General features: G+C 34.2%; 2 protein-coding genes across 7 annotated transcripts in view; one reads left to right on the top strand and one right to left on the bottom strand.

Moving 5' to 3' along the window:
* Positions 1 to 12,682, bottom strand: part of LOC149776786 (uncharacterized) — a 183,011-nt gene that overhangs the window by 133,878 nt on the left and 36,451 nt on the right. For 2 of the 5 annotated variants that reach the window (XM_089941466.1, XM_089941468.1), the window contains exon 1: positions 6,011 to 6,306. The exons of 2 other annotated variants lie outside the window; for them this stretch is intronic. The gene's annotated coding sequence lies outside the window, so the exon portion shown is untranslated. Of the gene's footprint in view, positions 1 to 6,010; positions 6,307 to 12,682 lie in introns of those variants that run through there. One more of the 5 variants, XM_089941473.1, reaches the window with a different exon arrangement.
* LOC149776785 (uncharacterized protein C22orf15-like) overlaps positions 9,500 to 12,682 on the top strand; it is a 150,336-nt gene continuing 147,153 nt past the window's right edge. The window contains exon 1 of one of the 2 annotated variants that reach the window (XM_089941474.1): positions 9,500 to 9,633. The gene's annotated coding sequence lies outside the window, so the exon portion shown is untranslated. The remainder of the gene's footprint in view (positions 9,634 to 12,682) is intronic. The other variant, XM_089941475.1, reaches the window with a different exon arrangement.

The raw sequence follows: 12,682 nt of genomic DNA, 5'->3' as shown, positions 1-12,682 counted from the left end.
TACAAGATTTTGTTTTTTCTTTTCTTTACTGATGTGAAATAAATTATAATTGCAAGGCTTGTTATTATTAACCACCATATATACTCATTTATGAGTTGGGTCCAACTGCAAACTGCATAGACCCAGATCTGCCGTCGCATAATACGCTGGCATATCTGGGTCTGTGCAGTTTGTTAGGAGTAATAAGTAGAACAAATAACACAGACCTGCTCTGCTGATGGAAACTATCAGGGTCTATTTTATTTGTAGCTGGACCTGACTTGTAAAGATGTACATACAGTATTTTTTAATAAGAGTGTAATGAAAAATCGCATTACCTTCACCCCACCCCCACACAAAAATCAAACAATTCAGGAGGAATAACAACAACAATTTTCAAGATAGCCACTGTGTTGGCCATAACAAATATCAAACTGGAATTATTTTCATTATAATTTATTAGATCTGGGATGAATGTGTGTGTAAAATTTCATGGTAATCCTCTAGGTAGTTAAGGAGACATATCAATAACAAACTTATGCTAACAGACAAACAAATGAATAGACCGCAGGCCATCCTATTAACATCTGGTCTATGGCCAGTATGGCTAAAACTGGATGCCCAAAGTCTCAAAACTAAATGAAAACTGTAGATATTAGTGTGTATGTGTGACTAAACTGTTTCTTTCTTGCACCAATTCTTACCTTAAAATTAAGTTCCTGGTTATGTAATACAATCATCAATAAGGACTGAACAATAACAATTGTGTTTTAATTGTACATGAAAACTGATTTTTAAAAAAAAAAATCATAAGAATGACACACCTAAAACCAGTGTAAACTGGATTGATTGTAAAATCTTTAAAATGTTTAAAATCTCCACACTTGTGAAACACTGTAATAATGCAAGGCTTCTTTAGGCTTTGTTACTACACTGAATAATAAATAATAAGGTAAACTTGGCACATAACATGAAAAATGTGATACAAAAAAATAAATGATCTGTAAGTGACCTATAAAATCTGAGATACTGCTTCATGTAAACTCTCATTACACAAGTGTGAAATAAATTCAAACTGGACCTCATTTCAATGGGTATGTTTTTAAAAAATCTAAGTAACTGGACCTCATTTCAATGGGTATGTTTTAAAAAAATCTAAGTAACTGGACCTCATTTCAATGGGTATGTTTTAAAAAAATCTAAGTAACTGGACCTCATTTCAATGGGTATGTTTTAAAAAAATCTAAGTAACTGGACCTCATTTCAATGGGTATGTTTTAAAAAAGTCTAAGTAACTGGACCTCATTTCAATGGGTATGTTTTAAAAAAGTCTAAGTAACTGGACCTCATTTCAATGGGTATGTTTTTAAAAAATCTAAGTAACTGGACCTCATTTAAATGGATATGTTTTTAAAAAAATCTAAGTAACTGGACCTCATTTCAATGGGTATGTTTTTAAAAAATCTAAGTAACTGGACCTCATTTCAATGGATATGTTTTTAAAAAAATCTAAGTAACTGGACCTCATTTCAATGGGTATGTTTTAAAAAAATCTAAGTAACTGGACCTCATTTAAATGGATATGTTTTTAAAAAAATCTAAGTAACTGGACCTCATTTCAATGGGTATGTTTTAAAAAATCTAAGTAACTGGACCTCATTTCAATGGGTATGTTTTAAAAAAATCTAAGTAACTGGACCTCATTTAAATGGATATGTTTGTAAAAAAATGTAAGTAACTGGACCTCATTTCAATGGGTATGTTTTAAAAAAATCTAAGTAACTGGACCTCATTTCAATGGGTATGTTTTAAAAAAATCTAAGTAATTGGACCTCATTTAAATGGGTATGTTTTTAAAAAAATCTAAGTAACTGGACCTCATTTCAATGGGTATGTTTTAAAAAATCTAAGTAACTGGACCTCATTTCAATGGGTATGTTTTAAAAAAATCTAAGTAACTGGACCTCATTTCAATGGGTATGTTTTAAAAAAAATCTAAGTAACTGGACCTCATTTCAATGGGTATGCTTTTAAAAAAATCTAAGTAACTGGACCTCATTTCAATGGGTATGTTTTAAAAACATCTAAGTAACTGGACCTCATTTAAATGGATATGTTTTTAAAAAAATCTAAGTAACTGGACCTCATTTCAATGGGTATGTTTTAAAAAATCTAAGTAACTGGACCTCATTTAAATGGATATGTTTTTAAAAAAATCTAAGTAACTGGACCTCATTTAAATGGGTATGTTTTAAAAAAATCTAAGTAACTGGACCTCATTTAAATGGATATGTTTTAAAAAAGTCTAAGTAACTGAACCTCATTTAAATGGATATGTTTTTAAAAAAATCTAAGTAACTGAGCTATGATTTCTAGAGTAAGTATATACAATATTTCCTATGTATTTGATAATGAGATATTTAAATATATAACTGTGAAAAAATGGATATTGCCAAATTGGCAATAAAAGTTGTATCACCAATCTGGCAATATCACCTGACCTATTTTCATTTTCCATTTAGGAAATATATTTGCTCTAATGTATGTATTATTTCTACACATAAACCTAATTAATTTTTCTTCTTATTATCCTCTCTCTCCCTCCCTCCCTCCCCATCACTCCCACTTTCTTTCTCTCAATCTGGATGAAAACATTAATGTGCCAAATACTCAACATTTATATAAGCAATGAGAAGGTGCCAGAAAAAAATGCCTGAATATAAACTCCAAACAACAAGTAGGTTTTGCTTATTGACAATAGTTTTTTTAATGTGAACTGTGCAAATTATCACTAAATGAACTTACATGTTTCCCCATGACATTCAGCGTTACATATGCTTTTAAACTCCACAAGAAACAAATTTTTTTAGGGTAAAATTATGGATTGAATATAATACTAAACATTGTTTAATTTGAATCACGTCTGAAAACATTGGTAAAATCTGGATTGGGCGAGTGTTGACAGCAAACTGATATTAAGCAACTCAAAATCTCCACTCGGTGACTTTTACTGAACTAGATTATAAGCTTGCTAAGGCAACAGAGAATTCGTGTTTGAATGCTGAAATAATCCAAATAAAGTAGGTAGTAAGCTCATAATCGTTAAGATACTCAATTTACAGCTCTCAAGCATCCTTTGGACCTGACCACTTTGTGACTAGTGTACCTCCCACCCCCATAATGGTATCTGTATGAATCCATGAAAAAAAGTGTTAACACAAATAAGTCATTTAAAAAAAAATAAAACTGTCTTATTTTGAAAATATTCAGTCTGAAGCAATAGATTCTTCAGATAGATTTCTAACACTCCTTTCCAAATTATTGTAAAATGTTAGATTTTCGTTTTTATTGATAAAGTTATATGGCCATTAACTGCACTGTTAAAGAATGGACAAATCCATGCAGCTCACGTTTCTGCCTTAAACGATATAAAATAAAAAGAGAATCTACATTTGTTGTACAGATACAAAAAATTATTTCAGAACGGAAATTAAACATTTTGCATTATCACTTGCTGCTTTTATAATTCATGGCAATACAATGTTTCTGCTTCAAGTGTGAAATATTTCCTAATATGGTATGCGTACCATAGCAACAGATGAAGATATCCTCAAAATAATGTATGGTCTTCAAGTAGGTGATCAAATTAGTGACTGCAAGTAAACAACGCAAATTTTCTGATGACAAAAAAATCAATGACCAGTCCAACACATTCATTTTTAACCTTATTTACTCAAATCGTAGTACTGAGTTTATCCTGTGAAAATAATTAGTGGAAATAAGGAACAATATTTTCTGTCAACTCCTCTATGGCTGAACTCAAATAAGTAGATGACCATTGATCATGAAAATCTATACTACACACTTCACTACAAAAAAAAACATAAAAAACAATGAAAGCAAAGGAAATACAGATTCTTAATGAAATATAATTCTAGGGTCATTTAAGACAAATAATAACTGAAATACTTTAATGATGGTCAGTCATAAACAACAAATGGAACAGGCTTCATAGAGGTGTGTGTTGTAAGGTAAATACAGATCTCTCAATGGTATAATTATAGTTGTGGACAACTTAGTATTACTGCATTATATCTGGAATAATGTTATAATAAGTCACACTATAATGGGGGGAGAGCTGTAATATATAATTGGTATAAACACAACCTAGTTTAGGAAAGAAATAAAATTCAACATTATGGCATAGCAAATGAAATCCTTCTGACATCAATGTGTATTCTCTGTCATAGACATACAGTAAAACCTGTCCCAAGGAAGACCAGCTGCTCTGCCAAAAAATAATGGTTTCTCAATACAGGTGCTCACAGCAGGTAATAACTCAGAGCAATCAATAAATCCAGACATTGCGAATCTGGTCTCTCAAAACAGGTAGTCTTTCACTGCAGAGGTCTTTTAAGACAGGTTTAATGTATTTAATTTCCATGATTTTGGCCTCGCTTTTAAAGAGATGCTTCATCACATGGACGTCTGCACAAAATGGCAGTTATAAGAAAAAGACAAATGTAGTGAATCTTTGAGGACAAAAGACACAAAAGGATTTTAAATTATTTTAGTAAATTCGAGAAAACATTTAAATATAAGTAACACATGTACTATTTATTTATATTGCTACATGTATATGTATTGAAATATAAACAAGAATAAAAGCCCCTGTGATTACAAGCAAAACACAGGCTTTCTCTTGAAAATGAAAGACCAAAATTTCTTAGACTGTGTCCAAAACATAAATTTAGGAAAAACAATATTGTATAAGATTGTATGAAATGCTTGTTGGTGAATAAATTTTTTTCTTGCCCCACTGGGTCTGGTCCCAATTCAGAACTTAGCAACTGCTAATGCCACACCCTGTGCAGTCAACACAAATTCCTTTTCTGTCTTTACCCACCTGGATTCCTACCCCTGGAATGACAACTTGGAAATCACAGATCCCCACCCATGGGTACTGTGGTGGCTCAGTTACTTTGCCTAAGAGGCACTTCTGACAAACACCCACCTATTCCTTGCCCAAAGTTTGTAAAGGCACTTCTGACAAACACTCAGCTTTACCTTGTCCATCGTTTATTTACTAATTTATTGGTATTTTACACACTGATCTTGTAATTATATTATCAAATTATTATTAGCTTATAGTGTCACTTACAGTGCAATTGTATATTTTCTTCTATTTAAATTAAAATCATTCATCATAATCCATAACGTTTCTTATTTTTTTACTTTTTGTATATATTTTCCATTAAAACTATTCTCACTCAGGAAGAACTACATGTTGTAAGAAGTGTTTCAGTAAAAATCCCTAAGTGATATGACCATCTATCTCAGCTGTCTGAGGAAGGCCATTTTAATTTATGACCAACTAGACCCCAGGATGAAACTGTGGGCCAAGTTCATTAGTTTCTTCTTAGTAATTGTTAAAATAACAAAATGTGGTCAGATGCCAGGCACAGAACTATCATATAAACTGCACTTCAACCACAAGAAAGCAACAAAAACAAACAACAACAAAATACAAGTGTCAAAAGGTTGTACTGTATTAATGGGTCACAACAACCCAGCACTAACTGGCTGATCTTGGCAACTTGTATGATAACGGTGACATACTACATTGCTTGCAACACCGAGGACTATAGCAGTGGAAATATGAATAAAGGAAACAATATTTCTATGATTTTTATGGCATTCAGGCTTCAGCAGTATATTTCCAATATGCCGATTTTAAATGGCATTTTAGTTTTGGTGTTAAAACAGATGGGAATAACCTACTGGAAAGACAGAAGTTAATTTACTGTTTGGTTCCAGCAGGACTGAAAGATGAGCAAGCAAAATATGTGACCACTGGTCAAGACCCCTCTATTTATAGCAGCTGAGACTGCTTACTTTTGTAAAACATACATTACCCTGCAGGTAGGATCCTTTGTTGTCATCATTATCATCATCATCATCTTTAGCAAACCAAAGAACAGTTTAAATGTGAAACTAAATTGCAGAGATTATTAGTATCAGGTACACATACCAGTGCATGTAATGACATCACCTCAGATTGCAATCACTGTGTTCCTTCTACCTCCAGTTGCATGTAAATCTCAAGCAGATCCATAAACCTATTAGAAGTCCATTGTATGTATTCATTGACACTTCAACATGATATGAACCAATGTGCAGTATTCCACATTTTGATCATGCTTGTAAACAGTTGATATTGCCACTAGGCATTATTTGATTGGCTGCAAAGATTACAGTTGTAAAAAGCTATACAAATCATGTAGATCGTTATGCTACAAGAAGTTTGTGCTTTTAAACTGATAAGCACAGAAGCTCTAGCTGATTTCCACCTGATACACAACAGTCACCTGCAAGGCAGGTTCATTACAACACATATATTATTTACTGATCTTCATGCTTGACAAGGTATGGATTAAACACTAAACCAGGAAGTCAATGAACTGTGAGTAGTATGCCCATTAAAAAAGAAAGTGTATAGTTAACAAAAAAGGACAGGTTCACAAACTCCCTGTATCAAACTATTACCAACTGGTCAAGAGGGTTTTCAATGGGTCCATATATATATATATATATATATATATATATATATATATATATATATATATATATATATATATATATATATATAAAGAGACAGACAGAGACAAAGAGATAGATGACATATTTTCTTTTTCTACATCAATGCTTGATATATTTCATCATGTAGTACCAACAAATATGCTTTTGTACCATATGATCAAATATATCTGGTATTGTTATGCAGGAAAAGAATGTATTATCTTTCTATTACATATCAAGTTTGCTCCTGAACTGATGCATACAAGAAAAAAACTCTCTCTGCAGCACAGCACACGCACGTCCTTTCCATAAATTCACCTCATGTACAAAATCCCAATCATACACAGACCATAGTATCACAGACTTGAGAGAGTGGCAAGACTGGGTTGATCTAGTCTGCTGCAATGAATTACATTTTTGACTTTTTGACCTATTTAACCACAAATATATCCAATTCAGCAATGCATTACAGTAGGTTTGCCATTATTATCAAGGTAGTAAGGATTAATACCCTCAAAGAGAAGAGAATGGTGGTGTTCAAATTTGTTTCAACAAAATAGTAATTTCCATGCCTGAAGGGGAATGTAGTTTCCATTTATTTGTTCAAACACTTGCTTTTCTTGCAATAGGTGTTAACTTTATCAAGTCAAAATGAAATGGAAGACCTGAGTAAACCAAATGTTTTCACCCACCAACAAAATATCACAAACTTCACAAAATGGTGCTCCTGGGAGGTTGCTTATAAAGTCCACTTTTTAAAACAGCCCTGCCTGCCAGAAATTGGGGAGTAAATCAACTAAATTTTCATGACAATGATACCACCATGAATTAAGCACCGTTATTCTGTTAACAAATATGTTAAAGCAATGTTTAGTTCACCAAAATGTTATATAACAAAATTATAATGATACAGCTGGAAACCTATTTTGTCACTGCGTTCAAATATTTGCAAAGATCAGACAGACATTGGTAATAAGGTTAATACATGCTGAGCCTTGCAATTCACCAGGTACTTAAGTCACAGTCCTATTCAGGTGAACGGCAGACCGTTTAAGCTATAAACAGACAAAATATTATTGATCACTCAGATATAGTATGTACTCCAACAAGGTCACCCAAAATTCAGATACATGATTTATGTCTTGAGTAAAATTAAAAAATGGCAAAGACGCTGTCATAAAAAGTTGATTTCTGTCTGAATGACTAGTCATAGTCTAAAAATGAAAATGGAGAAAATAGAAAACTGTTTCAACAGCAAACATACAGATAAATAACTTTTAAAGGTTCTGGGTTTTGTACACTCAAATCCTTTCATACAAAACACTGAAAGTAAAACTTCAATTAAATATAAAACATTTTTACATTACACAATATAAACCACATGTATTCTCTAAACATCCTTTGAAGCAAGCCATCAATGAAGCAAGAAGGCTTGCAAATGTCCTAGCTGCAGATCATCATGTGAAAAGCTGAATTCAAGTGTCGCTGACATGTCTTAAGTGTGCTAGTTTCAGAACATCACATGAAAAGCTGAATTCTAGTGTCGCTGACGTGTCTAAAGTGTGCTAGTTTCAGAGCATCATATGAAAAGTGGAATTCTAGTGTCGCTGACATGTCTTAAGTGTGCTAGTTTCAGAGCATCATAAAATATACTGAATTCAATTGTAATTATCACCTCCAAAGCAGGTACACAAGACTACATTCTATCGTAGTTATCTCCTCCTAAGTGGACATACAAGGCCAAACTCTAAGCAGATACACAAGGCTCCAGTCACATTGTGCAGAATTGTGATAAACCCTGTCAGTAACAAATCACACAATCTCAAATAGGTACAAATATTTTTTTATTTTTTTAAGCAAACTATAATTTGGTTGAAACTGAAATAAAATAGCATTCTAATACACTGTATTTTAGAAACTTGTTTGAATTTGAAATTTTGTTCAATTTAGTTGAAAATTCACATCTCTCATATTCTATTCCATGAGAATTATTTTGTTTCACTAATAACCCAAACTTATTTGCAAATAAACAGAAAATACAAAGAAAAAGTATGCAGCTACAACTTGTATACTGATGGGGACATACATTTTAACGAAAATTTTTGTATGACATAAACCCCAAAATCACAGCATTCTTTCTCATTATAAAATTAATATTTTGTACATGTAGTAAATATTCTGTCTCTACCCCCACCTCCACCCAGATGGCCTAATGGAAGGTTACCTGTTGCTAATATTTAATTATATGAGTTGTACTCTCTGAAAAAAGTATTATTATAATTGTTACTATCAGACATGATTTAGCTATCAAAGTTCACTATGTATTTGAACCACTCCAGTGGCCTAGTGGTTAGAGCATCCGCCTCGGATGCAGAAGGTCATGGATTCGATCCCTGGCCGAGTCATACCGAAGACTTTAAAAAATGGTACAAACAGCTGCCTCACTTTGCACTCAGCATTAAGAGGTTTAAGTGTTAGGACTGGTTGGGCTGGTGTCAGGATAATGTGACTGGGTGGGACATCATGCTACATGTCTGCGGCATTATGCCCCAGTGCTAGACATCAGTATAAACTGTCACACTGCAGACATCATAGCGATATGACTGAATTTTTTTTAAAGCTATGTTAAAAATCCAAATCAGACACACACACTGTGTATCTACAGGCTACCTATAGGAATGGATACAGTACTCTCAAATAAAAAAAATGTTGACCACATGCCTCATTTTCATTTGTTTAACTCTAACAACATGCATCACATTCATCATAAACCACTTGCATGTACGAGTTGGGGGTGGGAGTTGAGTGGATAAGTATATTACCATTTAAGTTCCTTCATCAATATACCTATGATACTGTAACTTTATTTCATTGAGCAGTATAGTTATTTTTAGGCTACTGTACAAGGTAACAATTTAATTATTCCTGGAAAGTAATCTGAAACTGCACACAGGACTGCCAACAACAAACTGCCTTTATTTTCATGAATTCCTCTTGATTAATTCATATACACTGGGAATACCACACCTTTGTAAGCACTGATGTAGAATGACTCAGACTTGCAAAGATGAACAGGTAAGTTTAGTGAAATCTACAGCTGGTAGGTAAGAGTAAGCTGCATAAATAGATAGAGTAACTGATTCACATCTGTTAATGTACTCGGAACAGGAAACAATTAAAACTGTATGGCTGATACACACAAAGCAAAGGTGACAAAGACATAATTATATATACTATCAAATCCAGCAAGCACAATGATCAAGAAATAAGTCGACATCCAGTAATGCCATTTCATGAAAGTGAAAGTAACTCACTGGAGATTTAACGCCAGAGTCAGGATAGGACAGCGCAAACTTGCAGTGAAGTGAGAAGGCTTTTACATTTTTAACTACTATAAAGGGAAAGTCCTTCAAATGATGGGATTTATATTGATTTAACCAAAGAAGATTGAGCAGAATAAACTTGAATTTATATTTATCTCATTCAATTTTACTTCGACTCTTTTTTTGAGGTTTGAAATCTAGGTAGTGGTGATTAAATTTATTGTTTCTACAATACCAGTAAAAAATAACCCTCAAAGTAAGTCATTTTGCACAGATGTTAATATAAATGTATACAACATCTGTATTGTTACTTAGGCATCTAATTTTTCTGATAAAGTCTGATTTCAGATCAAAAGTAGTTTTAAAAATTTGTACACACACACATACATACACACACACACACACACACACACACACACATACATACACTACTGCAGACTATTCCTTACTTGTATATTGGTCTGTTGCAAAGATTATTAAATGATCCTGAAAGTGATGGAATTATTGCATGTTTCTGATTCAATACGATAAAACTTTTCAGGAATGTACAAACATGGGCCTCTGATGGCTAAGCCATAACTTAGGAAGTAACGTTTTAATTTTCCTACTCCACAATATAATGAGAGAAACTTGTATGGCTCACAGATTCACATTATTACAGACTGCATAATCAAAATCTATTAAAAAAATCTATCATCATTGTACAACATCTGCTCCTCTCCATGGAGTAATTTAACAATTTAGCCCCAAAAATCTTGTGTGTGTGTCTATATATATATATATATATATATATATATATATATATATATATATATATATATATATATATATATATTCTTTTGTTAGGACTACGTATGACTTGTACATAAAACCAAGTATGTCACTGCTATTGAAATCCTTGATTATTTTTGGTTGTTTGAACATCTCCGATAGAAAAAAAAGGAAGGGAGCAACAATACCCCCAGACCCTTCTTGACCCCTTTTATTCAGGAGGATATACATGCAGATATGAACAATACAATGTGGATGGACAGAGAGGTGGACAAACAGACAATATCATAAGTGTTTTTGTTAGAATTTAAAAAAGCACAGGGCATTACCTGCATCAAAATGGCAACTGAACGAACAATCTGACATGTGGATGGACTGAGTGAATGCTCCAACAACGAATATCATAACAGTATTTCAGATAGGATTTAAAAAGGGTAGGGCACTACCTACATCAAAATGGCACTTCATGCATGTAGATATATGTATGAACTATCAAATATGTGGGATGGATAGAAGGATTGACCAATATAAAACATCATTGTGTTCCAGCTAGGATCTAAAAAGAACAGGGCACTCCCTACATCAAATGACACTTCATGCATCAGACATGTGTATGAAAAATCAGACGTGGATGGACAGAGGGGGTATACCAACAGAGAACATCATAAAGAGTGTTACCATTGGGATTTTAAAAGGGCCGGGCACTGCCTACATGAAAATTGCACTTTATACATGCAGATACCATCAGACATGTAAAGGAAGAGAGAGGGACTGACAGAGAAGTGTTCAAGCTAGGATTTAGAAAAGCATAGGGTTTTTGGGTTTAGCATGATTTTTTAAGCACATGATGCGCTACAAAGGCAGCCAGAATATATGGTGCGGGAAGAACCCATTAAGACCCTGGGAAGAACCACTGACCCATAAGAAGATATTTGCAAGCTTTCTAACTTATCCATGTTTGCTGAGTTGAGACTCGAACCCACAAGGACAAACGTTAGATGTGAGTGGTCTTTAATGGCAAGCTCCTTAGACCACTTGGCCACCTTTTTGGCCCTTCATCAAAATGGCACTTCATATACATGCAGACAATGTTTGGAGATGTATTAGCAACAAATTTTGTTTCCAGAGGGAATGAAAGTTTCAACTGTATCATTCAGTTACTTGCACTAGTTTATCAACCTTAAATGGGTTTTGAAGAAGAAAAAAAGTTAAATTGTTTTAGATGATAGAGCTGATGAAAATTGCATAAAATCAAAATTCTGCAGGTTGAAAAAAAAATGTTTGCTCTCTCCCTTTTAAAAAACAACATTCTGTACATGCACAGTAAAACTTTCCAGTACTGGCTCTTGTGACTACTGAGCTGTGGCTGGACCTGATTGGCCCATGTGGCTACTAAGTGATGGTTGGACCCGATGATTGGCCCATGTGGCTACTAAGTGATGGTTGGACCTGATGATTGGCCCATGGAGCTACTAAGCGATGGTTGGACCTGATGGTTGGCCCATGTGGCTACTAAGTGATGGTTGGACCTAATGAATGGCCCATGCAGCTACTAAGCGACAGCTGGACCTGATAATTGGCCCATGCAGCTAATATGAGATGGTTGGACCTGATAATTGGCCTATGCAGCTACTAAGCGATAGTTGGACATGATTGGCCCATGCAGCTACTAAGTGATGGTTGGACCCGATTGGCCCATGCGGCTACTAAGTGATGGTTGGACCTGATTGGCCTATGTGGCTACTAAGTGATGGTTGGACCTGACTGGCCCATGTGGTTACTAAGCATTGCTTGGACCTGATTGGTCTATGTGGCTACTTAGCAATGGTTGGACCTGATTGGCCCATGCAGCTACTAAGAGATGGTTGGACCTGATAACTGGCCTATGCAGCTACTAAGCAATGGTTGGACCTGATTGGCCCATGCAGCTACTATGTGATGGTTAGACCTGATTGGCCCATGTGGCTACTAAGTGATGGTTGGACCTGACTGGCCTATGTGGCTACTAAGCAATGGTTGGACCTGATTGG

Source organism: Sinohyriopsis cumingii, chromosome 18 (assembly GCF_028554795.1).
Source record: "Sinohyriopsis cumingii isolate HCF-2022 chromosome 18, ASM2855479v2, whole genome shotgun sequence".
NCBI lineage: Eukaryota > Metazoa > Mollusca > Bivalvia > Unionida > Unionidae > Sinohyriopsis > Sinohyriopsis cumingii.
The sequence above is the reverse complement of the archived record's forward strand: the minus strand, read 5'-3'. Positions and strand labels throughout refer to the sequence as shown.